This window comes from Salmo trutta, chromosome 13, assembly GCF_901001165.1.
Source record: "Salmo trutta chromosome 13, fSalTru1.1, whole genome shotgun sequence".
In the NCBI taxonomy this organism is placed as follows: domain Eukaryota; kingdom Metazoa; phylum Chordata; class Actinopteri; order Salmoniformes; family Salmonidae; genus Salmo; species Salmo trutta.
Genome location: NC_042969.1, coordinates 16,567,439 through 16,595,427, shown reverse-complemented (window position 1 = coordinate 16,595,427; position 27,989 = coordinate 16,567,439). Strand labels below are relative to the sequence as shown.

Below are 27,989 nucleotides of genomic sequence, written 5' to 3'. Positions count from 1 at the left end.
TGTGTTATGTTCTACTACATTCCTTTCACATTTCCATAAACTTCAAAGTGTTTCCTTTCAAATGGTAACAAGAATATGCATATCCTTGCTTCAGGGCCTGAACTACAGGTTCGATTTGGGTCATTTTAGGTGAAAATTGAAAAAAAGGGCCTAATCCTTAAAAGTTTAAGTCTAGAGAGTGTATTGCTGTTAACTTCATGTATATTTTTTTAAATAATTTTGTATAGTTGAGGATGATTCATTTCATGCCTACTTAAAAAAAATCTGAAACAGTTAACTGTGTATGTTGCTGGTTGTTATTGCAGCAATAAGGCACGAGGGGGTTTGTGGTATATGGCCAATATACCATTGCTAAGGGCTGTTCTTAAGGAGTGCCTGGACACAGCCCTTAACCGTGGTATATTGGCCATATACCACAAACCCCCAAGGTGCCTTATTGCTATTATAAACTGGTTACCAACGTAATTAGAGCAGTCAAAATAAATGTTTTGTCATACCCGTGGTATACCACGGCTGTCAGCCAATCAGCATTCAGGGCTTGAACCTCCCAGTTTATAAAACAGTATAATAACTGTATTATAAGTTGAAAATATGACGTTAAGTCTCAACACATACAGTAAGTAGAGTAGCAGTAGTAACAACCTGACATAGGGGAAGTGAGACAAATACTCAGAAATGAATCATACAGTAACAGAGAGTACAACATTGTTGTTTAATTGAATAGATCCACATTACAGTCACACTGGTATTCAGTACAGTATGAAAGGCCATTGGCCCTAAGCTCCTCTGTACGGCCCCTCTTAGCCTTGTACAATTGCCCTTGTAAATTACTATTTGTCTGTATCCTTTTCTCAAAAGTCACTAGAAATTAGCATTTAAAACCTGTTTTAAGAAAATATTATCTGTCTGGACCCCTGTAGCAAAATGTACCCCCCCCACAATGCCAGAATCGCTCTTATGGCCCTGGATAGGATAAAACGTGTTACACTAGCCTAGCGATATCGTTTATATCTGGTCATTAGGAGTATTCTAAATAAATGAAATGGCAAACGACTCATAAGGAGGCAATGGCTTCTCGCCTGCTAATGGCTGATACATGGGATTAGAACTTTTAAGATGTGCACTCAGGTGAGGCCAAACAATATTGAAAGGAGTTTCACATTAGGCCTACCACCACGAGATCAAATCCGTTGGGCTATTCAGTTTTTTAATCCATTCATTTATCTGAGTGTTCATATAGCGTCAACCCAACTCCTGGTTGTCCATCAAACTCTATTTAATGTCGTTGCTGGTTGATCTCTTTCTGAAATTGACTTATAATTAATTATTGATGCAATAATGAGGAGTGGGGAATGTGACTTCAATCTACAAACACAATCTACAGTCTGTAATGTCAGTGCTCTCTAGCGGTGAACCATTCTCTTGTTTGCACCTCGTTGAGTTACTGTACGTACTGTCATCGACATCTTAAGCCTTTGTTTCTCTACAGGTCATTTCAAGGGAGGTTTTTGTTCAGAACAATTGGTTTGAAGTCCTGCGTAGCTCACTTGGCAGACCATGGCACTTCCAGTGTCAGGGTTGTGGGTTTAACTCCCATGGAGGACCAGTACGGAAAAAGTAATGAAATGTATACACCCACTACTGTCAGTCACTCCGGATAAGAGCGTTTGCTAAATTACAAAAATGTTTGAGAAACATTTGGTTAAGTCCACATGTAAAAAAAATAAACGAGGTGGCTATTTATTGGAAAAGTTTAATAATCATCTCTAATATCATCATACATTCTCATTTACCCTTGTATGTTTATGTACATGTTTATGCACAACACACATAGAGTAGACTCTGATCTAAGGTAAAGGTTGGGTTTGCCACCAAGGCTAGGATATGTGAAAGCCAGTCTGATCGTAGAGCTGTTCTTGCAGGCAGTTCTACCCATGTTGGGTAATGTTGTGTGGGATTCACCAGTGGTTGCTCTGAGCAGCTGTGTCCTCATCCATGATTCGTTTGAGCTGGCCACTAGCCCGCCTTCCAGGTAGCCTGGCTTCACAGCGGGCGTCTCTGACAGTTTCCTCTTGCTTTTGTTCAGGTCTGGATGGATGGAGAGAGAGAGATGTTCTATACATCACATATAAGCCTCAGGGAGAAGTGGGTTAGATGTATATGTTTTTTTTCCTGATCATTCACCTGAGATGGCCAAAAGCATCGTCCTTCTCGCTCCAAACGTGGACACTCCAACCTCTTTTCAGATCCTCGTCAGACAGAGTCAAGAAGGTCTGGAAGTCAATCTGCAGAAAAAGGGGCATGACAGTCCTGTTGCTTACACATCCACCACACTTCAGTTATACAAGACATACTCCGAATGATCTTTCAGTCAGCCTCTGTGCCACTGGAAACAACTCAGTCAATCCTGCTTATGGAGGCTACTTCAACAAAAAACCCTCTATGTATAGACATTTATCAGTTACTCCTATACCCCAGGGGGCGCTAGCTGTTTGTCTGTCTGTACCTCTTGCTGTTGGAACACGTCAATGTACTTCCCCAGACCCAACTGGCTCAGGAGCTCTGGGAGGTCGTCTGTAGGCTGGGGGAAGGGGCTCCGCTGGCTACCGGTCAACACCATTACCGTGGACATGCCCTCAAAGTAGTTACTGTAGGTCAGGAAGCTCTCCGTTAGGGGTCAGAGGTCAGAAATCAAAGGTGGAAAGATCAGGGGGAGATGGGGAAGTAAAGGATTAACAGAAGGAACTGTGTTGACAGAAAGCATAACAAAGTGTTCTCACATCTCTCTATAACTCTCAGATAGAAGACATTCAAAGCACAGCTTTGATACTGACTACATTGAAGATAAGCCAGACACAGGAATTGCATTTCATTACATTTTCTCTTTGTAGACACACACTCTCTTAGAGACACACACACATGCACGAACGCACGCGCACACACACACACAAAAGTTTGGGGTCTGTTTGTTGAAGACGCAAACACCAGGAAGGAGGAGGTGGAGAAGGAAGAAGTTAGAGGGGGGAGGAAGAGGATGAGGAAGATGGAGAGGGGGAGATTGGGGAGGATGAAGACAAGGATCCTTGTCTGTCACGCCGTTCCACAAGTTTTCCTTCCAATTCTGATAGCCCCTGGTCTGCAGAGAGAGAAAGAGAGAGATAGGAGAGAGAGAGGAGCGAGGAGAGAGAGGAGCGAGGAGAGAGAGGAGCGAGACGAGCGAGGAGCGAGAGGAGCGAGGGGCGAGAGGAGCGAGGAGAGAGAGGAGCGAGGAGAGAGGAGCGAGGAGAGAGAGGAGCGAGGAGAGAGAGGAGCGAGAGGAGCGAGGAGAGAGAGGAGAGAGAGAGGAGCGAGGAGAGAGAGGAGCGAGAGGAGCGAGGAGCGAGAGGAGCGAGAGGAGCGAGGAGAGAGAGGAGAGCGAGAGGAGCGAGAGGAGCGAGGAGCGAGAGGAGCGAGGAGAGAGAGGAGCGAGGAGAGAGAGGAGCGAGGAGAGAGAGGAGCGAGGAGAGAGAGGAGAGAGAGGGGCGAGGAGAGAGAGAGGGGCGAGGAGAGAGAGAGGGGCGAGGAGAGAGAGAGGAGCGAGGAGAGAGAGAGGAGCGAGGAGAGAGAGAGGAGCGAGGAGAGAGAGAGGAGCGAGAGGAGAGAGAGAGGAGAGAGAAAGGAGAGAGAAAGAAGAGAGGAGCGAGAGGAGAGAGAGGAGCAAGGAGAGAGAGGAGTGAGGAGAGAGAGAGGAGAGATGGGGTTTGCATATATTTATCTTCTCAATGTTTTTCAATTCCCTCGCTTTGTTTTTCACTTTTCTTCCACTCCCCTTTCTCTCTCACTCTCTCCTTCCCTGTCTCCTTCCATGAGGATGAGTGGATGAGACAGGGTGGTAATTGGTGCTCACAGTTTCTCTCCTCCACTCTGTTTTTCTCAGGGCAGGAATACCAATCGAGCCAAGCAGCATTGAGAATAATCATATTAATAAACAAGCTCTCACCCAGCTCAATGCCTTTCCTAGCTCGCTACAAATAATCAGGCGCTTAGGTGAAACGCTCACACTGACTCCTAAATTCCCTCACGCAAAACAACCCAGAAATGATCAGACTGTATCTATTAACCCAAATGAGCATGGTGTTCACTGACTGGCCACAGAGCATTCAGAGAGAGCAGCTGCTCAATGGCTGGTAATAAACCCTGTCTGGGGGAGACTGAGAGGACAGGTCCAGCCTGTTGCAGTACATGTTGTACTACCTGTTGTAGTTGTCCAGTGTTTGCCAGGTAGGGTTAGTAGCTGTGTCAGCTGATGTTGTGTAGCTCCTTGACGGCCTCCGCAGGAATGGACTTAGCCAACCACCGACTTCCTCTGCATGGCTGAGAGAGTACAGATACATCACACACACACACACACACACACACACACACACACACACACACACACACACACACACACACACACACACAGGCTGCGTTTACATAGGCAACACAATTCAGATCTTTTGCTGCGTTTATACAGCCCAATTGGGGAAATTCTGATCTGACTGGTCACGAGACAAATAATTGGCAAAATATCAGAATTAGATTACATGTGTAAACGCACACATAGACAGATCAGCTATCCATACAAAAACAAACACACACATTCCCCCAAAAAACATGCAGACAAAGTTACTATAAATCACTCACAAACAGACAGGCAGTGGTTTAATTGGCATGATGTTGTTGTCAGGTGAATAATGCAGATAGACGGATAGAGAACAGTGTTTGATACAGAATGCTTTGCGAAGAATCTCATAAGCATAGAATTCATACACGAGTGTCTGATGTGTAAAATAACTATGTGACTAAATATATAACTGAGAAAGAGTCTTTGTGTGTGTGTGTGTGTGTGTGTGTGTGTGTGTGTGTGTGTGTGTGTGTGTCTGGCACCAATGTGTAAAATCAGTGGGAGTAGTTATGCTCCTTAATTATAACTTTGGCACGGTGCAACCCATAAGTGGGTCCCCTTCATCACCTCTCTGGCAATGTGCAGCACATAAATGGGTCTCCTCTATCAACGCTCTGGTTCATAGTCCCACATAAATGGGTCTCCTCTATCAACGCTCTGGTTCATAGTCCCACATAAATGGGTCTCCTCTATCAACGCTCTGGTTCATAGTCCCACATAAATGGGTCTCCTCTATCAACGCTCTGGTTCATAGTCCCACATAAATGTGTTCCCTCCATCAATGATTTGAATAACAAACAAGAGCTGCCTTGTCTCTCAATAGCAGACAGTGGCAAGTGACATATCCCAATGACATGCCACTAATTTGGCCAGGTGCAGTTGCTAAATGAGTCCTCTGATTTGCAATGGTGGACTGGCGCAGCACTAAAATGGGTCCCTTTTAGTGGGACTCTTCTACAAGTCCGAAAATAGGACTTTTGTGTGTGACAGAACCCTGGATAAACCAAGGGGATGTTGTTAATGAGACCTGCTGGGCTACTGTTCACACAACAAGGCAGAAGCATCAAACATTGAAAAGGTCTCACCTTTGGTTGCCAGCAGTTTCTTAATCTCATAGTCATAATCCTGCAATAAAAGGTAAAGGGATGAAGCTGGTAAATAAGGGAGGAAATACAGTTAGGTTGTTCTGTGACTGATGTGTTCTGGAAGGGAACCTGATTTACTGAGAGAACAGAAGATGACTCGATCTGGTACTTCCTGTTGTTACCGTGGAGATACATTTTATCCCCATGGTAACCTTTGAGGCACCAAGTGGACAAAAAATGGCAAAATCAACATCTAGTGTAGCACAAACACACAAAACTCAAATTCTTCAAATTTGATTGCGTGAGGCTCAAAGAAAGCAAAGGGGTCAAATTAATTGGTGACAAAGTTTACAGATTTACATATAACATGCTCCTCTATATTGCTCTGAGGTTGTTTCATTTCTGTCTGGGGGGGAGTTGGAACTCACCTCAACCATGACCAATGTGCAACAAAACCTGTTAATGAATATGAATCATTCTAAATCAGAGTGAGAGTCTCACCTCGTTCCTTGATGCTTCACAGAGAGCATCCTGAGTCTGAGTCATGTCCCTCCTCAGGCTGTTCTGTCTCTCATGCCTCCCTCCTTCCATCTCTCTCAGGCTGTTCTGTCTAGTATCACTCCTCCCTCCATCGCTCTCAAGCTGTTACATCTCTCACTTCATCCTCCCTCCATCTGTCTCAGGCTCTTCCGTCTTTCACTCCTCCCTCCTTCCATCTTTCTCAGGCTGTTCCATCTAGTATCACTCTTCCCTCCCTCGCTCCATCTTTCTCACCCCTTCCATCTTTCCATCCAGCAGTCTGCAACAGTACAGCAGTAGTGAGACTAAGGTCAGGTCTGAGCCACACAGCGTGAAGGCTGTTTGTAGGACTCACTTAGCTAAGTAGCTCACCCAGCTAATCCAAGGGCTGTTGAGACCTGATACTGGAGGGAGGGAATGAATAAATGCAATCCCTTTCTGACATTACTATTTATCATGAGAGTATTAAAACAGCAGCAAACAACACTGCATCTCCAAATTCTCCTGTTATTTTCCCAGAGGCAATAGAACATACACGGCGGGACAAAAGGCTAAAGGCACATCAAATTAAGATAAAGTGCAAATTTTGTATTATTTTTTTCCCCTTCTGAAAGAGCAGGGGCTAACTTTGCTCAAGGGTTGATTGGCTTGCCCTTATCTAAGATCAAATCCAGACTGTATCACAACCGGCCATGATTGGGAGTCCCATAGGGCGGGGCGCACAATTGGCCCAGCATCATTGGGGTTTGGCTGGTGTAGGCCTTCATTGTAAATAAGAATTTGTTCCTAACTGACTTGCCTCGTTAAATAAAGGTTAAATAAAAAATTTAAAAATCCACATAGAATCTTTGGGCCTATCCAACCAACATCCCAACCTCAACCACTGTGCCTAAGGTCAACTTCCTCTTACCCTCCCTAGTGTGAATGTGTTTACCTCATGACCTGGCCTGTTGAGTGGCGTCTCCCCTTCAGGACCCTGGAGGCTGCTCCTCTGACTCATCATCCTGACCTGGCTCAGTGACATCACTCAGCTCTAATGTCATCGGACCAGGGCTCTCGTCCGACAGGCCGGACAGTTCTTTGGGATCTGGGTAAACCGAGGTGATCTCATTGATCAATCTTGATACTGTACTGATCCAATAGCACCACCATCAGGACAACTGCAGAATCAAATCCCCTGCAAGGAAAGACCTTACAACTGTATCAATCCATCAGTGGAGGCTGCTGAGGGGAGGATGGCTCATAATAAATCCTGGAACAGAGCGAATGGAATGGCATCAAACACATGGAAAACATGTTTGATGTATTTGATACCATTCCACTCCAGCCATTACCACGAGCCTATCCTCCCCAATTAAGGTGCCACCAACCTCCTGTGCAATCCATCATATCTCCCACTGTCAAACTCTCACAGTACTGCACTTATCTTGGTAGTCAAGAGGCCTACATGTATTGATTCTGTTATCTGATGGTGATCTCTCCACACCTTCTCCAGATGCCTGCTCTCTGTCCCCTTCAGTCCCATCCTCATTCCCTCAGAGGGCAGAGTCAGGCCTGGTGGGGCGATGGACGGGGCTCAGTTTGGGAAAGAGCGCCAATCAAAGACTCAGGGGCGGGCACTGAGCCTGAGGAAAAGCAGATTAAGATAGGGCAGGATAGGACAGTGGCCTTTTCTCAATCAGATTTGCTCAACTCCGTCCTCTCTCCACCATCCTCTCTCGCCTCCTTTTGAAAAAGGTCAAAAGTAATCAAGGAGAGGTGGCGACGTGAGTGAACGTGGACGAAAATGTGCTTGTATGAAATGAGAAGCTTCTTCTCCACTCGCATGTCAGACAAATTACGTTTACAGAGGTGGATCCCAAAATAAATGCGTAAATTGATCAAAACAAATGTAATTAATTGTGCCAGACATGTTATAGAGAAAAGGATAAGTAGCATATTGTTTTTAAATGTTTCATGCTTTTCTCCTCCAACAATACAACTGTCACGGTTGTCGTAGGGTTGAGACCAAGACGCAGTGGGAAAATGTACACTCATCTTCTTTTATTAAAGTGAAGAAGGAAAAACACAAAAAAACGTATACAAAACAAAACGAACTTGACAGTCTTGTCAGGCAAACATAGCTAAACAAGAACAATCTCCCACAAAATACTAACACAAACACATACCTATTTATAGGACCCTCAATCAGAGGCAACTAGAAAACACCTGCCTCCAATTGAGAGTCCAACCCCCAATTACCTAAACATAGAAATACAAATGACTAGACTAAACATAGAAATACATTAACATAGAACAGTGCCCAAAACCCGGAATAATAAATCAAACACCCAACTACTAACACAACCAGCCCGAACCACATAAAACAAATACCCCCTGCCACGTCCTGACCAAACTACAATAACAAATAACCCCTTTTACTGGTCAGGATGTGACAAAAACAGCTGATTCAAAGGGGGTGTGGCAAATCTCAGAACTCTTCCGCAGTAGAACACACTTGTGCTTCCTCGCCAAAAAGAGGCTATTGAGGAGGGGATGACAGTCTTCTGTTTGCCTACTAACGAATTGACACACTCCTCGACCTCATATCGGTTTCCGGGTCACGGTGGAGAGAGGACGGTGGAGAGAGGACGGTGGAGAGAGGGAAGAGGAGAGAGGGCGTAGGAGAGAGGACGGAGGAGAGAGGACGGTGGAGAGAGGGAAGAGGAGAGAGGATGGAGGAGAGAGAACGGAGGAGAGAGGACGGAGGAGAGAGAACGGAGGAGAGAGGACAGAGGAAAGAAGACACAGGAAAGAGGGCGTAGGAGAGAGGATGGAGGAGAGAGGACGGAGGAGAGAGGACAGAGGAGAGAGGACAGAGGAGAGAGAGGACGGAGGAGGGAGAGAGGACGGAGGAGAGAGGACGGAGGAGAGAGGACGGAGGAGAGAGGACGGAGGAGAGAGAACGGAGGAGAGAGAACGGAGGAGAGAGAACGGAGGAGAGAGGACGGAGGAGAGAGGACGGAGCAGAGAGGACGGAGCAGAGAGGACGGAGCAGAGAGGACGGAGGAGTGAGGACAGAGGAAAGAGGGAAGAGGAGAGAGGGCGTAGGAGAGAGGACGGAGGAGAGAGGACGGAGGAGAGAGGACGGAGGAGAGAGGACAGAGGAAAGAAGACACAGGAAAGAGGGAAGAGGAGAGAGGACGGAGGAGAGAGGACGGAGCAGAGAGGACGGAGCAGAGAGGACGGAGGAGTGAGGACAGAGGAAAGAGGGAAGAGGAGAGAGGGCGTAGGAGAGAGGACGGAGGAGAGAGGACGGAGGAGAGAGGACGGAGGAGAGAGGACGGAGGAGAGAGGACGGAGGAGAGAGGACGTAGGAGAGAGGACGTAGGAGAGAGGACGTAGGAGAGAGGACGGAGGAGAGAGGACGGAGGAGAGAGGACGGAGGAGAGAGGACGGAGAGAGAACGGAGGAGAGAGAACAGAGGAAAGAAGACACAGGAAAGAGGGAAGAGGAGAGAGGACGGAGGAGAGAGGACGGAGCAGAGAGGACGGAGCAGAGAGGACGGAGGAGTGAGGACGGAGGAGTGAGGACAGAGGAAAGAGGGAAGAGGAGAGAGGGCGTAGGAGAGAGGACGGAGTAGAGAGGACGGAGGAGAGAGGACAGAGGAGAGAGGACAGAGGAGAGAGGACAGAGGAAAGAGGGAAGAGGAGAGAGGACGGAGGAGAGAGAACGGAGGAGAGAGGACGGAGGAGAGAGGACGGAGGAGAGAGGACGGAGGAGAGAGGACGGAGGAGAGAGGACGGAGGAGAGAGGACAGAGGAAAGAGGGAAGAGGAAAGAGGACGGAGGAGAGAGGACGGAGGAGAGAGGACGGAGGAGAGAGGACAGAGGAGAGAGGACAGAGGAGAGAGGACGGAGGAGAGAGGACAGAGGAAAGAGGGAAGAGGAGAGAGGACGGAGGAGAGAGGACGGAGGAGAGAGGACGGAGGAGAGAGGACAGAGGAGAGAGGACGGAGGAGAGAGGACAGAGGAAAGAGGGAAGAGGAGAGAGGACGGAGGAGAGAGGACGGAGGAGAGAGGACGGAGCAGAGAGGACGGAGCAGAGAGGACGGAGCAGAGAGGACGGAGGAGTGAGGACAGAGGAAAGAGGGAAGAGGAGAGAGGGCGTAGGAGAGAGGACGGAGGAGAGAGGACGGAGGAGAGAGGACGGAGGAGAGAGGACAGAGGAAAGAAGACACAGGAAAGAGGGAAGAGGAGAGAGGACGGAGCAGAGAGGACGGAGCAGAGAGGACGGAGCAGAGAGGACGGAGGAGTGAGGACAGAGGAAAGAGGGAAGAGGAGAGAGGGCGTAGGAGAGAGGACGGAGGAGAGAGGACGGAGGAGAGAGGACGGAGGAGAGAGGACGGAGGAGAGAGGACGGAGGAGAGAGGGAAGAGGAGAGAGGACGGAGGAGAGAGGACGTAGGAGAGAGGACGTAGGAGAGAGGACGGAGGAGAGAGGACCGAGGAGAGAGGACGGAGGAGAGAGGACGGAGGAGAGAGGACGGAGAGAGAACGGAGGAGAGAGAACAGAGGAAAGAAGACACAGGAAAGAGGGAAGAGGAGAGAGGACGGAGGAGAGAGGACGGAGCAGAGAGGACGGAGCAGAGAGGACGGAGGAGTGAGGACGGAGGAAAGAGGGAAGAGGAGAGAGGGCGTAGGAGAGAGGACGGAGTAGAGAGGACGGAGGAGAGAGGACAGAGGAGAGAGGACAGAGGAGAGAGGACAGAGGAAAGAGGGAAGAGGAGAGAGGACGGAGGAGAGAGAACGGAGGAGAGAGGACGGAGGAGAGAGGACGGAGGAGAGAGGACGGAGGAGAGAGGACGGAGGAGAGAGGACAGAGGAAAGAGGGAAGAGGAAAGAGGACGGAGGAGAGAGGACGGAGGAGAGAGGACGGAGGAGAGAGGACGGAGGAGAGAGGACAGAGGAGAGAGGACAGAGGAGAGAGGACGGAGGAGAGAGGACAGAGGAAAGAGGGAAGAGGAGAGAGGACGGAGGAGAGAGGACGGAGGAGAGAGGACGGAGGAGAGAGGACGGAGGAGAGAGGACGGAGCAGAGAGGACGGAGGAGTGAGGATAGAGGAAAGAAGACACAGGAAAGAGGGAAGAGGAGAGAGGACGGAGGAGAGAGGACGGAGCAGAGAGGACGGAGGAGTGAGGACAGAGGAAAGAGGGAAGAGGAGAGAGGGTGTAGGAGAGAGGACGGAGGAGAGAGGACGGAGGAGAGAGGACGGAGGAGAGAGGACGGAGGAGAGAGAACGGAGGAGAGAGAACAGAGGAAAGAAGACACAGGAAAGAGGGAAGAGGAGAGAGGACGGAGCAGAGAGGACGGAGCAGAGAGGACGGAGCAGAGAGGACGGAGGAGTGAGGACAGAGGAGAGAGGGAAGAGGAGAGAGGGCGTAGGAGAGAGGACGGAGTAGAGAGGACGGAGTAGAGAGGACAGAGGAGAGAGGACAGAGGAGAGAGGACAGAGGAGAGAGGACAGAGGAGAGAGGACAGAGGAAAGAGGGAAGAGGAGAGAGGACGGAGGAGAGAGAACGGAGGAGAGAGGACGGAGGAGAGAGGACGGAGGAGAGAGGACGGAGGAGAGAGGACAGAGGAAAGAGGGAAGAGGAAAGAGGACGGAGGAGAGAGGACGGAGGAGAGAGGACGGAGGAGAGAGGACGGAGGAGAGAGGACGGAGCAGAGAGGACGGAGGAGTGAGGATAGAGGAAAGAAGACACAGGAAAGAGGGAAGAGGAGAGAGGACGGAGGAGAGAGGACGGAGCAGAGAGGACGGAGGAGTGAGGACAGAGGAAAGAGGGAAGAGGAGAGAGGGCGTAGGAGAGAGGACGGAGGAGAGAGGACGGAGGAGAGAGGACGGAGGAGAGAGGACGGAGGAGAGAGGACGGAGGAGAGAGGACGGAGGAGAGAGAACGGAGGAGAGAGAACAGAGGAAAGAAGACACAGGAAAGAGGGAAGAGGAGAGAGGACGGAGCAGAGAGGACGGAGCAGAGAGGACGGAGCAGAGAGGACGGAGGAGTGAGGACAGAGGAGAGAGGGAAGAGGAGAGAGGGCGTAGGAGAGAGGACGGAGTAGAGAGGACGGAGTAGAGAGGACAGAGGAGAGAGGACAGAGGAGAGAGGACAGAGGAGAGAGGACAGAGGAAAGAGGGAAGAGGAGAGAGGACGGAGGAGAGAGAACGGAGGAGAGAGGACGGAGGAGAGAGGACGGAGGAGAGAGGACGGAGGAGAGAGGACAGAGGAAAGAGGGAAGAGGAAAGAGGACGGAGGAGAGAGGACGGAGGAGAGAGGACGGAGGAGAGAGGACGGAGGAGAGAGGACGGAGCAGAGAGGACGGAGCAGAGAGGACGGAGGAGTGAGGATAGAGGAAAGAAGACACAGGAAAGAGGGAAGAGGAGAGAGGACGGAGGAGAGAGGACGGAGCAGAGAGGACGGAGGAGTGAGGACAGAGGAGAGAGGGCGTAGGAGAGAGGACGGAGGAGAGAGGACGGAGGAGAGAGGACGGAGGAGAGAGGACGGAGGAGAGAGGACGGAGGAGAGAGGACGGAGGAGAGAGAACGGAGGAGAGAGAACAGAGGAAAGAAGACACAGGAAAGAGGGAAGAGGAGAGAGGACGGAGCAGAGAGGACGGAGCAGAGAGGACGGAGCAGAGAGGACGGAGTAGAGAGGACGGAGTAGAGAGGACAGAGGAGAGAGGACAGAGGAGAGAGGACAGAGGAGAGAGGACAGAGGAAGAGGGAAGAGGAGAGAGGACGGAGGAGAGAGAACGGAGGAGAGAGGACGGAGGAGAGAGGACGGAGGAGAGAGGACGGAGGAGAGAGGACAGAGGAAAGAGGGAAGAGGAAAGAGGACGGAGGAGAGAGGACGGAGGAGAGAGGACGGAGGAGAGAGGACGGAGGAGAGAGGACGGAGGAGAGAGGACAGAGGAGAGAGGACAGAGGAAAGAAGACACAGGAAAGAGGGAAGAGGAGAGAGGACGGAGCAGAGAGGACGGAGCAGAGAGGACGGAGCAGAGAGGACGGAGGAGTGAGGACGGAGGAGTGAGGACGGAGGAGAGAGGGAAGAGGAGAGAGGACGGAGGAGAGAGGACGGAGGAGAGAGGACGGAGGAGAGAGGACGGAGGAGAGAGGACGGAGGAGAGAGGACGGAGGAGAGAGGACAAAGGACGTTGTCCAAACGAGAAAAAGCCCCTGATACATACCAATATATGAAAAGACACACACCAGGGTTGGTGAGGCGGAGTTGCTGCATCAGCATGTTGAGCCAGTAGTTGGTAACCAGTTGCTGACCAGCATGGGATCAGAGTTCATCTTGGTTGTCATGGCGACCTCACTGGAGTGCAGCCCCAGAAGGGGTCGCCGAGCCTCGTACAGTTTGAAGATGTTCCTCCCAGACCCTTCACCACCACTGACTGGCAAATGTATTCCAGCACACAACACCATGTCATACAAATGAGGAAATGTAGTCCAACACAGTACTTTATCAGGCACTACAGGACTGCAACTTTAGTAATAACACAACGATAAGACTTGCTATAGTACTATTGTACCATGGCGGTCTGTTAGACTTTGGGTTTGACGCTGACAAAGACCCCCAGACTCTGCATTGTCTGACTCAGTTTACGTGGGTCCGCCTCCCCATCCATGTCAAACATCAGACACACAGGCAGACAGTTCTGTGTAGTTACAAAACAAAACAGGTCACTCTTACTCCTCTCTTAGCAAACTCTCCACAATAAACAGGCTTGCCTTTTTACCTCAAATCTGAATCAAAGAATCAACCTGTCACGTCCTGGCCAGTATAAGGGTTAATTAGTATTGTAGTTTGGTCAGGACGTGGCAGAGGGTATTCGTTTTATGTGGTTCGGGGGGGTGTGTTTTGTTGAAGGGGCATTTGGTTTAAGTATTCCGGGGTTTTTGGGCACTGTTTGGTTTTCAGGTATTCTATGTTTAGTCTATGTCTGTTTCTATGTTTGGTTAATTGGGGTTGGGACTCTCAGTTGAAGGCAGGTGTTGTCTATCTGCCTTTGATTGAGAGTCCCATATATTAGGGTGTGTTTGTTATTTGTGGGTGATTGTTCTGTGTTAGCCTTGTGCCTTGCAGACTGTCAGTAAATCGTTCGTTTTCTTGTTTGTTGTTTTGTATTCGTTTTGGAGTGAATAAATGTTCAAAATGAACAACCGCATGCCTGCTGCGTTTTGGTCTACCTTTTCAGACGACGATTTCGCATTATCGTCAGAAGACGAAGATAATTGTGACACAACCAATTAATCTGAATCAAAGAATCAACCAATTGATCTGAATAAATCAAAGAATCAACCAGTTCATCTGAATCAAAGAATCATCCAATTAATCTAATCTATCAATGAATCATTACAAAGAGCAAAGTGAACTGTGACCCTCCTCAGCCTGTGTTGCTGCCTGGCCAGACATACTCTGTCTGGGATGCCCTGGATGAGCAGTGGGGGGGGGGGTTCTGAGGGGCGCTGACCTCTGGCAGGACTTTCTGGGTCTGGTTCGGATGCATGATTGCACTCTATACTCCTCTGTAAACTGGTCATCTCTGTATACCCGTCGCAAGACCCACTGGTTGATGCTCATTTATAAAACCCTCTTAGGCCTCACTCCCCCCTATCTGAGATATCTATTGCAGCCCTCATCCTGCACATACAACACCCGTTCTGCCAGTCACAATCTGTTAAAGGTCCCCAGAGCACACACATCCCTGGGTCGCTCGTCTTTTTAGTTCGCTGAAGCTAGCGACTGGAATGAGGTTCATTCTAAGACTCAATCAATGACACTCTTACTGACAGTTGTGGCTGCTTTGTGTGATGTATTGTTGTCTCTACCTTCTTGCACTTTGTGCTGTTGTCTGTGCCCAATAATGTTTGTACCATGTTTTGTTCTGCTACCATGCTGTGATGCTGCCATGTTGTGTTGCTGCCATGCTATGTTGTCTTAGGACAAAACGCAGATCACGACAAGAGAGACAACACTAAATAAAGAGAGACCTATCTTTTTTCTATTATTTTTTAATCCCAGCCCCCGTCCCTGCAGGAGGCCTTTTGCCTTTTGGTAGACCGTCATTATAAATAAGAATTTGTTCTTAATTGACTTACCTAGTTAAATAAAGGTTAAATAAATTAAAATAAATAAATGACCCCCAGGAAGTGGTCTCCGTTCTGTCCCAGCAGAAAGAGATGATGAAGGGAGGTCACGTCCTGCTGAGTGGTGACCACCCTCATGACTCCGCCATGACCCCAGCCCTGACCTCTGACCCCAGAATCAGCTCCACCAGGACACACACCGCCTTCTGACCCCAGCCCTGACCTCTGACCCCAGAATCAGCTCCATCAGGACACACACCGCCTTCTGTCAGGGAGAGAAAGGGCAGAGTTAGAAGTAGATGTGTGCGGAGTTAATAATTAATAATATTAAATTATTATTCCCTTTTTTAGTCAAGGTTTCTCTTTGCTAATGTAAGGAAGTGCATCTAAAAGTCACAGAGAAAACAGTGAGACAGAGAAAGGCGAAAGTGTGGTGTGTGCGTGCGTGTGCATGGCTCTCTGCAGTGCCTTCGGAAAGTATTCAGACCCCTTCACTTTTTTCACTTTTTTTTACGTTACAGCCTTATTCTAAAATGAATTAAATTTGTGAAATAAAGGCCATCCATGCATTAAGATGTTACATTAGAGACTCTCACTCATATTCTCTTCCTGGCTGCCTCCATCCCTTGGACAGGCCCAGTGATGGACACCTGGACAGGGGAGGTAGAGAGAGATGAGGGAGAAACAAAATAAAGTTGCTGAAGGACAATAACTAACGGAGTGTACCTGAAGGGTGTACTACAAAGCAGGATCAATGAGTTAGCCAGCTAACTTTGATAAACAACCAGAAATAACTATTGATTTTCTGGTTTATTATGAAAGCTAAATTTAGATATGTGCTTTTGGTTGTTGAGACAATTAGACCAAGGTTATCTTTCAAAAAAATGTAAAAGCTATTTCAGAATATTTACGCAAGTTAGCTGGTTAACTCATTGATCCTGCTTTGTAGGATCACCATCTGGTTGCTAAGGGACAATACGCAGTTACTAACAGGCTGTACCTAGTTGCTGAGACAGTTGCTAAGGAACAGTTGCAGGTTGCACTTCTCTCCGGTAGCATTGTGTCTGTTGGAGTCAGGGAAGTGGATGTGGCATGATGTCATCTCCATCACCTTCTTGATGTTCCTGCCCCCTTTCCCGATCACGTGGGAGTTCTCTGTGTGGGCCACGTCCATCTTCAGGGTCACCTTGTTGACCTGACTCAGGAGAAGATGTGGGTTTTACTAACTGTATATAGTTGGTTTATTTGGCTACATTTGTCACGGTTGTCATAGGAAGGACCGGACCAAAGTGCACCATGTGTGTCATTCCACATTTTATTTTCACTGTGAAACTTTGCAATACATACACAATAAACTGAACAAACAAAAACAACAAACCGTGACGCAGAGTGGAACCATACACTGGCGCAGAAACAATAATCTCCCACAAACCCAGGTGGGAAAAACACCTCCTTAAGTATGATCTCCAATTAGAAACAACAAGGACCAGCTGCCTCTAATTGGAGATCATCCCAAACAAACCCCAACATAGAAATACAAAACTAGAACCTGACAACATAGAAATAGAAAACATAGAATAGAACAAAAAATTACAAATCTCGAATGCCCACCCAAATCACACCCTGACCTAACCAAAATAGAGAAACAAAACGTCTCTCTCAGGTCAGGGTGTGACAACATTACATGTTAGGTATAGGATTATATCTCAGTTTAGGACATTTACTTTGTCTCCAGAAGTTCTAGAATCTTATGTTTGGCCACTAAAACATTGCCACGCTTGCCTTCCACTTTCACATGGGGGTCTGTGGTATACAGTACAAGACAGAAATTAATCTAAAATATATGTAGCAGCTGGCAGACTCTGGTAAATCTTTAGTGTTGTATAAAATATCAAGTTGTACAGGAGATTGAGACAGGCTGAGACAGGCTGAGACAGGCTGAGACAGGCTGAGACAGGCTGAGACAGGCTGAGACAGGCTGAGACAGGCTGAGACAGGCTGAGACAGGCTGAGACAGGGTGTCAGTGTATGGAGGTGTCAGTTGGTCTGAAATCACCTTTCTTTGACTTGGCTCCTATTTTCAGCTTGGGATGGCCATTTCACCACCTGGCTTAGTTTCCCTCATCACCTGCGAGACAAAACATGAGAGGAACACATGTCGATGTGTGTGTGTGACAGAGAAACTAATGGAGTGTGAACGACAGGTCTTTTACCACGAGAATAACACCAGTTTATACATCCCAGACACAACACACCCCAAAACACATTGTCCTATTCAGAGAAGACAATACTTCATTTCCATCTGAAAGACGTTCACAACCACAACCATAGCAACAGCAAATCTCTGAGTAGCAATGTCAACAATCAGCCTGTGACCTTTCATGTTCTCTATACAGAGGTCCTCTGGGAAATATGTAGACTTTTAAATGCAGGTATTTTCACGTCAGTGAGTCATATTTGAATGGGAAGATTAGATGAATGTTCATTATTTCCGCATTGTATGAATATTAGCATATATGTTTGGATTTCAACCGTCCATTATATCTGTCTCGGTGTCATTGTGATCTTCTCTCTTCGTAGACTTACTCTCTCAAAGAACTCTTCACCGGTAAAGTTCCTCTCCATGTTTGGGAGCTGACAAATATTGAAAAGAGAGGAAAGAGAGACACTTATTGACGGAAAACTGAGGCCTAAATAAATACAAACATATAAACATCCAAACAACAACAAATAATCCAGACACGGGGTTTAGGGTTACTGGTTAATGTTTGTGTCTATGTGACACTTTCCTAAAAGGAGAGAAGTACTGTATGAGAGCTCTGTGAAGGGTCAACATTTAACAGGGAAAGAGGAAAATTACAGAGAAGGGGGGACGAGGGGTAGAACGTAAACATTTAAAAGGGCATCGCTCCACAATGACACTTACACCGTGGGGGCTCAAAACACTGCCATGGGTTACTCTCCCCGAAGCTGAAAAATGGGCGAGAGAGCAGCGTGGCGTGGAGAGAGAGGGGATGGGGGTTCCAAAAGCCAGCCCCAGAGACAAATAATCACATCATAGCTATTTCACTCCACCCCACCAGAAAAAATAAATAACAACCACTGACACGCTTTAAAACCTGATGTAAAAACAACTAGGATGCCCATCCCTTTATAGTGATTATTCAAACCCCAACATCCCAGATGTCAGCACCAATACACTGTTCTCTAGCATGCTAACAATCAGGGGGAAAGAGAATACACTGCTCGGTAGCATGCTAACACTCAGGGGAAAAGAGAATACACTGCTCGCTAGCGTGCTAACACTCAGGGGGAAAGAGAATACACTGTTCTCTAGCATGCTAACACTCAGGGGGAAAGAGAAAACACTGCTCGCTAGCATGCTAACACTCAGGGGGAAAGAGAATACACTGCTCGCTAGCATGCTAACACTCAGGGGGAAAGAGAATACACTGCTCGCTAGCGTGCTAACACTCAGGGGGAAAGAGAATACACTGCTCGCTAGCATGCTAACACTCAGGGGGAAAGAGAATGCACTGCTCGCTAGCATGCTAACACTCAGGGGGAAAGAGAATACACTGCTCGCTAGCATGCTAACACTCTGGGAGGTAGTTTATCACAGACCTGTTCTGCACTGATAAACACAGTGGAGGTAGTTTATCACAGACCTGCTCTGCACTGATAAACAACAGACTGACAGGACGGGAATAATGTTACTGCTAAGCAAGCTTATTTGTATTTATTTATTTTTATTTTACCTTTATTTAACCAGGTAGGCAAGTTGAGAACAAGTTCTCATTTACAATTGTGACCTGGCCAAGATAAAGCAAAGCAGTTCGACACATACAACAACACAGAGTTACACATGGAGTAAAACAAACATACAGTCAATAATACAGTAGAAAAATAAGTCTATATACAATGTGAGCAAATGAGGTGAGATAAGGGAGGTAAAGGCAAAAAAGGCCATGGTGGCAAAGTAAATACAATATAGCAAGTAAAACACTGGAATGGTAGATTTGTAGTGGAAGAAAGTGCAAAGTAGAAATAATGGGGTGCAAAGGAGCAAAATAAATAAATAAATACAGTAAGGGAAGCGGTAGTTGTTTGGGCTAAATTATAGATGGGCTATGTACAGGTGCAGTGATCTGTGAGCTGCTCTGACAGCTGGTACTTAAAGCTAGTGAGGGAGATGAGTGTTTCCAGTTTCAGAGATTTTTGTAGTTCGTTCCAGTCATTGGCAGCAGAGAACTGAAAGGAGAGACGGCCAAAGGAGGAATTGGCTTTGGGGGTGACCAGTGAAATATACCTGCTGGAGCACATGCAACAGCTGGGTGCTGCTATGGTGACCAGTGAGCTGAGATAAGGGGGGACTTTACCTAGCAGAGACTTGTAGATGACCTGGAGCCAGTGGGTTTGGCGACGAGTATGAAGCGAGGGCCAGCCAACGAGAGCGTACAGGTCGCAGTGGTGGGTAGTATATGGGGCTTTGGTGACTGTCAGGAGCATCGTAAAAAGTGGACCAAGGCGCAGCGGGTATCGTGCTCATCTTCCTTTTTATTTGGATAAATGTGAACACAGAACAAAAATAACAAACAACGAAAAGAGTCCTGTAAGGCTATACACGGAACAACTACCCACAAAACCCATGGAAAAACATCCCTACTAAATAGGACCTTCAATTAGAGGCAACGAGGAACAGCTGCCTCCAATTGAAGGTCAACCCAATAAACTAAACATATAAATAGAAGAACTAGAACAAACATAGAAATATATTAACATAGAACATAACCCCAAAAAAACGAAACACACAAAACAAACGCACCCCTGCCACGTCCTGACCAACTACAATAACAAAATGACCCCTTTACTGGTCAGGACGTGACAGTGACAAAACGGATGGCACTGTGATAGACTGCATCCAGTTTATTGAGTAGGGTATTGGAGGCTATTTTGTAAATGACATCGCCGAAGTCAAGGATCGGTAGGATGTTCAGTTTTACAAGAGTATGTTTGGCAGCATGAGTGAAGGATGATTTGTTGCGAAATAGGAAGCCAATTCTTGATTTAACTTTGAAATGGAGATGTTTGATGTGAGTCTGGAAGGAGAGCTTACAGTTTAACCAGACACCTAGGTATTTGTAGATGTCCACATATTCTAAGTAAGAACCGTCCAGAGTAGTGATGCTGGACGGGCGGGCAGGTATGGGCAGTGATCGGTTGAAGAGTATGCATTTAGTTTTACTAGTATTTAAGAGCAGTTGGAGGCCATGGAAGGAGTGTTGTATGGCATTGAAGCTCATCTGGAGGGTTGTTAACACAGTGTCCAAAGAAGGGCCAGAAGTATACAGAATGGTGTCGTCTGCGTAGAGGTGGATCAGAGACTCACCAGCAGCAAGAGCGACATCATTGATGTATACAGAGAAAAGAGTTGGCCCAAGAATTGAACCCTGTGGCACCCCCATAGAGACTACCAGAGGCCCAGACAACAGGCCATCATATTTGACACACTGAACTCTATCAGAGAAGTAGTTGGTGAACCAGGCGAGGCAATCACTTGAGAAACCAAGGCTATTGAGTCTGCTGATGAGGATGTGGTGATTGCCAGAGTCGAAAGCCTTGGCCAGGTCAATGAATACGGCAGCACAGTATTGTTTCTTATCGATGGCGGTTACGATATCGTTTAGGACCTTAAGCGTGGCTGAGGTGCACCCATGACCAGCTCTGAAACCAGATTGCATAGCGGAGAAGGTGCGGTGGGATTCGAAATGGTCGGTAATCTGTTTGTTGACTTGGCTTTCGAAGACCTTAGAAAGGCAGGGTAGGATAGATATAGGTCTGTAGCAGTTTGGGTCAAGAGTGTCCCCTCCTTTGAAGAGGGGCATGACAGCAACTGCTTTCCAATCTTTTGGAATCTCAGATGACACGAAAGAGAGGTTGAACAGGTTAGTAATAGGGGTTGCAACAATTTCGGCAGACAATTTTAGAAAGAAAGGGTCCAGATTGTCTAGCCCGGCTGATTTGTAGGGGTCCAGATTTTGCAGCTCTTTCAGAACATCAGCTGACTGGATTTGGGAGAAGGAGAAATGGGGAAGGCTTGGGCGAGTAGCTGTGGGGGGTGCAGTGCTGTTGACCGCGGTAGGGTAGCCAGCTGGAAAGCATGGCCAGCCGTAGAAAAATGCTTATTGAAATTCTCAATTATAGTGGATTTATCGGAGGTGACAGAGTTTCCTATCCTCAGTGCAGTGGTTAGCTAGGAGGAGGTGTTCTTATTCTCCATGGACTTTACAGTGTCCCAGAACATTTTTGAGTTTGTGTTGCAGGAAGCAAATTTCTGCTTGAAAAAGCTAGCCTTGGCTTTTCTAACTGCCTGTGTATATTGGTTTCTAACTTCCCTGAAAAGTTGCATATCACGGGGGCTGTTCGATGTTAATGCACAGGATGTTTTTGTGTTGGTTAAGGGCAGTCAGGTCTGGAGAGAACCAAGGGCTATATCTGTTCCTGGTTCTAAATTTCTTGAATGGGGCATGCTTATTTAAGATGGTGAGGAAGGCATTTAAAAAAAATAACCAGGCATCCTCTACTGATGGGATAAGGTCAATATCCTACCATGATACCCGGGCCAGGTCGATTAGAAAGGCTTGCTCGCTGAAATGTTTCAGGGAGCGTTTGACAGTGATGAGTGGAGGTTGTTTGACCACTGACCCATTACGGATGCAGGCAATGAGGCAGTGATCGCTGAGATCTTGGTTGAAAACAGCAGAGGTGTATTTAGAGGGAAAGTTAGTTAGGATGATATCTATGAGGGTGCCCGTGTTTACGGCTTTGGGGTGGTACCTGGTAGGTTCAATGATAATTTGTGTGAGATTGAGGGCATCAAGCTTAGATTGTAGGATGGCTGGGGTGTTAAGCATGTCCCAGTTTAGGTCACCTAGCAGCATGAGCTCTGAAGATAGATGGGGGGCAATCAGTTCACATATGGTGTCCAGAGCACAGCTGGGGACAGAGGGTGGTCTATAGCAGGCGGCAACGGTGAGAGACTTGTTTTTAGAGAGATGGGTTTTTAAAAGCAGAAGTTCAAAATGTTTGGGTACAGACCTGGATAGCAGGACAGAACTCTGCAGGCTATCTCTGCAGTAGATTGCAACACCGCCCCCTTTGGCCATTCTACATTGTCTGAATATGTTATAGTTAGGGATGAAGATTTCAGAGTTTTTGGTGGACTTCCTAAGCCAGGATTCAGACATGGCTAGGACATCCGGGTTGGCAGAGTGTGCTAAAGCAGTGAATAAAACAAACTTAGGGAGAAGGCTTCTAATGTTAACATGCATGAAACCAAGGCTATTACGGTTACAGAAGTCATCAAAAGAGAGTGCCTGGGGAATAGTAGTGGAGCTAGGCACTGCAGGGCCTGGATTCACCTCTACATCACCAGAGGAACAGAGGAGGAGTAGGATAAAGGGTACGGCTAAAAGCTATGAGAATTGGTCGTCTATGACGCCCAGAATAGAGAGTAAAAGGAGCAGGTTTCTGGGGGCGATAAAATAGCTTCAAGGTATAATGCACAGTCAAATTTATCTCATAAATCATCAAGGCAGAAACTTTAACCATGCCTAACAATAATGACAGCAGCTGCATGATGACCTGACAGTTGAACAGTGGTGGAAAAAGTATCCAGTTTTCATACTTGAGTAAAAGTAAATATACCTTAATGGAAAATGACTCAAGTAAAAGTGAAAGTCACCCAGTAAAATACTACTTGAGTAAAATTCTAAAAGTATTTGGTTTTAAATATACTTAAGTATCAAATGTCAATGTAATTGCTAAAATATACTTACAAATCATTTCAAATTCCTTAAATTAAGCAAACCAGATGGCGCCATATTATATATTTTTTTAATGGAAAGCCAGAGTCACACTCCAACACTCAGACATCATTTACAAACAAAGCATGTGTTTAGTGAGTCCGCCAGATTAGAGGCAGTAAGGATGACCAGGGATGTTCTTGTCACGCCCTGACCTGAGAGAGACGGTTTATTTCTCTATGTTGTTAGGTCAGGGTGTGGGGTGGGCATTCTATGGTTTATATTTCTATGTTTTGGTCAGGTATGGTTTCCAATCAGAGGCAGCTGCCTATCGTTGTCGCTGATTGGGAACCATACTTAGGCAGCCCTTTTCCCTCCTTTTGTTGTGGGATCTTATTTTTGTACTGCTGTGTAAAGCCTGCAAGACGTGACGGTCGTTTACCTTTGTTCATTATTTTGTTTAAGTGGTCTGATTTAAATAAAAAATCAAGAAGCACACTTACCACGCTGCACCTTGGTCTACTCCTTTGGACAACCGTTACAGTTCTCCTAATAAGTGGGTGGGTGAATTAGACAATTTTCCTGTCCTGTTAAGCATTCAACATGTAACAAGTACTTTTGGGTGTCAGGGAAAATTTATGGAGTAAAAAGTACATCATTTTCTTCAGGACTGTAAAAGTTGTCAAAAATATAAATAGTAAAGTACAGATACCCAAAATTATTTTTACTTAAGTACTTTACACCACTGCAGTTGAATAGTGCAGTACTGTGACAGACGGGTACTTAGGGCATCCCAGGATTGCTATTATACAGAACCCTGGACAGCATAATAATTACAGTACTCTGAACTCATTTCAATTCATTTAAACTTATTTCAGAATGGATCACACACTCGAGTCAACTCAGGTAACTGTACAGATTTACGGCATACACTATCATGATTCATCGTGGTCAACATGTGATCACACTAAAAGTCAAACCATAACAACACCACACCTGTTCACTACACCACACCTGTTCACCACGCCACACCTGTTCACCACACCACACCTGTTCATCACACCACACCACACCTGTTCACCACGCCACACCTGTTCACCACACCACACCTGTTCACCACGCCACACCTGTTCACCACGCCACACCTGTTCATCACACCACACCACACCTGTTCATCACACCACACCACACCTGTTCACCACGCCACACCTGTTCACCACACCACACCTGTTCACCACACCACACCTGTTCATCACACCACACCACACCTGTTCACCACGCCACACCTGTTCACCACACCACACCTGTTCACCACATCACACCTGTTCACCACATCACACCACACCTGTTCACCACACCTGTTCACCACATCACACCTGTTCACCACATCACACCTGTTCACCACACCTGTTCACCACGCCACACCTGTTCACCACACCACACCTGTTCACCACGCCACACCTGTTCACCACACCACACCTGTTCACCACGCCACACCTGTTCACCACGCCACACCTGTTCATCACACCACACCACACCTGTTCATCACACCACACCACACCTGTTCACCACGCCACACCTGTTCACCACACCACACCTGTTCACCACACCACACCTGTTCATCACACCACACCACACCTGTTCACCACGCCACACCTGTTCACCACACCACACCTGTTCACCACATCACACCTGTTCACCACATCACACCACACCTGTTCACCACACCTGTTCACCACATCACACCTGTTCACCACATCACACCTGTTCACCACACCTGTTCATCACATCACACCTGTTCACCACACCACACCTGTTCACCACATCACACCTGTTCACCACGCCACACCTGTTCACCACACCACACCTGTTCATCACACCACACCACACCTGTTCACCACGCCACACTTGTTCACCACACCACACCTGTTCATCCCACCACACCACACCTGTTCACCACGCCACACCTGTTCACCACACCACACCTGTTCACCACATCACACCTGTTCACCACATCACACCTGTTCACCACATCACACCACACCTGTTCACCACACCTGTCCACCACATCACACCTGTTCACCACATCACACCTGTTCACCACACCTGTTCATCACATCACACCTGTTCACCACACCACACCTGTTCACCACACCTGTTCATCACATCACACCTGTTCACCACACCACACCTGTTCACCACATCACACCTGTTCACCACACCACACCTGTTCACCACGCCACACCTGTTCAGCACACCACACCTGTTCCCCACATCACACCTGTTCACCACACCTGTTCACCACATCCAACCTGTTCACCACATCACACCTGTTCACCATGCCACACCTGTTCACCACACCACACCTGTTCACCACACCACACCTGTTCACCACATCACACCTGTTCACCACATCACACCACACCTGTTCACCACACCTGTTCATCACATCACACCTGTTCACCACACCACACCTGTTCACCACATCACACCTGTTCACCACACCACACCTGTTCACCACGCCACACCTGTTCAGCACACCACACCTGTTCACCACATCACACCTGTTCACCACACCTGTTCACCACATCCAACCTGTTCACCACATCACACCTGTTCACCATGCCACACCTGTTCACCACACCACACCTGTTCACCACATCACACCTGTTCACCACATCACACCTGTTCACCACATCACACCTGTTCAGCACACCACACCTGTTCACCACATCACACCTGTTCACCACATCACACCTGTTCAGCACACCACACCTGTTCACCACACCACACCTGTTCAGCACACCACACCTGTTCACCACACCACACCTGTTCAGCACACCACACCTGTTCAGCACACTCACCATACAGCATGGTCTCCTGTTTTTCCCTATCAATACGGAACCTTTCCTCAACCCACTCCGGGTCCGAGTGTTCGCCTCCCACAATCTCCAGCCCTGGTTCGGAATAACCTCCTTCCTCCTCTTCCTCTCTGTTGCGGTGGGACGTGAATGGGAAAGGTGAAGGGGTCTGAGTTGGAGTCTTATCCTGGTTCAGGATGGGTCCAGGACCGGGTTCTAGACTACATTCTAGTCTTGGTTCTAGGTCAGGCTGGTATTGTTCTAGCTGACTCAGGATGGGTTCTGGGCCGGGTCTGTGTGGTTCTAGCAGGGTCAGGAGAGAAAAGCTTTCCTCCGTTGTGGTGGCCATAGCAAGACTGAGCCCTCTCCATCAGTGTGTCCATGAAGACGGAGAGAGAGAAGGAGAGAGAAGGGAGAAAAACACCCCTCTGTCCCCCATAGCCTCCCTTACATTCCATCATGATCACAGACACATTTCCTACAGAGATGTAGAGAACCCAGAGAGTCCCCTTGTACTGAGGACCACCCAAAACCTGAATGAGAGGAAGAGGACTTGAGATTCCTGGGATGAGGGGTGGTGGTCAGGGGATTCGGATGGGTGTATAGAGGTGGGAGGGGTGGGTAAGGTGGAGGGGTGGGTAGAGTGGAGAAATGGGTAAGGTGGAGGAGTGGGTAAGGTGGAGGAATGGGTAGCGTGGAGGGGTGGGTAAGGTGGAGGGGTGGGAGGTATGGGTAAGGTGGAGGGATGGGAGGGTTGTGGAAGGTGGAGGTGTATGAGGGATGGGTGTATAGGAGAGGGACGGGTTGGGGAAGTTGGAGGGGTGGGGATGGTAGGGGTAGGAGGGATGGGTGTATGGGTTGGGGAAGGTGGAGAGGTGGGGATGGTAGGGGTAGGAGGGATGGCTGTATAAGGGAGGGACGGGTTGGGGAAGATGCTCTATGCCGCATTGCTGTGCACCTCTCAAATTGTGTAACAATGCGGAGGGCTCCAAAGAGCTCCGCATTGACATGATTGGTGGATGGTAGGTGAGGGCGGGAGGTCCTGTATAAACACAAACTCACTTCCTTCAAAACTTCCTTCACAACAGCTCAGCACTGCTCTTCTCTGCTCTGCTCTGCTCTGCACTGCTCTGCACTGCTCTGCTCTGCTTTGGTCTGCACTGCTCTGCTCTGCACTGCTCTGCTCTGCTCTGCACTGCTCTGCACTGCTCTTCACTGCTCTGCTCTGCTCTGCACTGCTCTGCTCTGCTTTGGTCTGCACTGCTCTGCTCTGCACTGCTCTGCTCTGCTCTGCTCTGCTCTGCTTTGGTCTGCACTGCTCTGCTCTGCTCTGCTCTGCTCTACACTGCTCTGCTCTGCTCTACACTGCTCTGCTCTGCTCTGCTCTACACTGCTCTGCTCTGCACTGCTCTGCTCTGCACTGCTCTGCTCTGCTCTACACTGCTCTGCTCTGCTTTGGTCTGCTTTGGTCTGCACTGCTCTGCTCTACACTGCTCTGCTCTGCTCTGCACAGCTCTGCACTGCTCTGCACTGCTCTGCTCTACACTGCTCTGCTCTGCTCTGCACTGCGAAGCGCAGGAATATGAATGCCCAGACCTCTGCAGAGGCCGTATCAACGTAAATGTTGCACGGCCATGCAGACGTTGGATTGACCATTCAGCGCCTTTAAGAAGTGAGTATACACAATTCCCACTGACCTGGGTATACCCACCACTACACCACTGTGGCTAAGAATTTTCATGACATGAGGCTTAGCATCTCTCTCCATTGAATACAGGCGGTTGACGTCAACAACCCTCATCGAACATTCAAAACAGGATTACAATAATGAGATGTATCCAACAATCCAACAACACCAATTGTTAGGGCGGAGAGACATGCATCTTGTCAGTAAATACAGAATCTTTGGCCTGAAGTCAGCTCAAAACAAAAGTGACGTAATTAACGTGTATTAATTACTAGGAGTCTTTGTTTTTCCCATGCAAATGGGATTGCTTTTGATAAAAACGCTTTATCTGCTTTCCCAATGAAACCTAGATAGAAAATGAAATCATTTATTTTATGGAAAAGAGATTTTGCATGTTTCTGGACAATGCACCATGCTGCCTTGCTAACAAAAACGACAGAGAGATGCAGATTACTGTTCGATGGTAGAAGGAAGCTCC

General features: G+C 47.9%; 1 pseudogene; it reads right to left on the bottom strand.

Moving 5' to 3' along the window:
- Positions 1-1,958: 1,958 nt before the first annotated feature.
- LOC115205013 (protein bicaudal C homolog 1-like) lies at positions 1,959-26,173 on the bottom strand (annotated as a pseudogene).
- Between the last annotated feature and the right edge of the window lie 1,816 nt (positions 26,174-27,989).